Here is a 741-nt window from a genome sequence, read left to right as displayed (position 1 = left end):
CATCCACATGATACAAGCCTTCCGTGATCACGCCCCAACCCCTCTTCTTCACAGTTGCTAGTATCCAAAGAGAAAAAATAAACATATTGGACTCCTCACAAAAGGTAATTTATTTTCACTTGGGCTCCTGTGCGGGAAAGCCGCCAGACGCCAGAATTTTCTGAACGTAGTCAAACCGAGAAAATGAGTTGTGTGGAGCTGATAGTCTTAATTCGCTTTTTAGCATTTGGCAATGGCTTGGATGTGACAGACGTTCAATAATAACAAAAGGTTACGCACTAACGCTTTAAGGATCACCATCAGATGACGCACACAGAGTGCAAGCACTCGTGCTCCCACCAGTAATTAGACACAACCGTAAGAACAGGTAGCAAGGCTCTCAGAGAAACACCCCGCAACAAACTGCAATGTACTCTATGTATTTCAAATGATGAGCCTAACTCAACCAAGATGTAAGCATATGGCTGTAAAGATTTCACACAGTGGGTTAGACTGACAAGAGTAAGGATATTGTTTGTTTATTTTTATATAATTTAAATTTATAATTTCAACATACTGTATATTCTGTCTGCAGATTAAACAATTCTTGGTAATTTTTCACACTCTGCTACTACTACTACAACTATAAGGGGTTTTAGTTCAACAAGGAAATAAGAAAATAGTACATTAGGACTCTTATGATCAAACATGAAAATAGTCACTTCATTAATGTTCATGTTAAGACTGGAAAAGCGCTATATA

General features: G+C 38.2%; 1 protein-coding gene across 1 annotated transcript in view; it reads right to left on the bottom strand.

Annotated features, from left to right (window-relative positions):
* Positions 1–6: 6 nt before the first annotated feature.
* The window catches only part of trhra (thyrotropin-releasing hormone receptor a), a 9,408-nt gene continuing 8,673 nt past the window's right edge, over positions 7–741 (bottom strand). The window contains exon 2 of the mRNA XM_032519432.1: positions 7–741. This exon is cut by the window's right edge and continues 928 nt beyond it. The gene's annotated coding sequence lies outside the window, so the exon portion shown is untranslated.

Source organism: Etheostoma spectabile, chromosome 6 (genome assembly GCF_008692095.1).
Source record: "Etheostoma spectabile isolate EspeVRDwgs_2016 chromosome 6, UIUC_Espe_1.0, whole genome shotgun sequence".
NCBI classification, from domain to species: Eukaryota; Metazoa; Chordata; class Actinopteri; order Perciformes; family Percidae; genus Etheostoma; species Etheostoma spectabile.
Note: the sequence above shows the minus strand (reverse complement) of the source record. Positions and strands in the feature narration are given on the sequence as shown.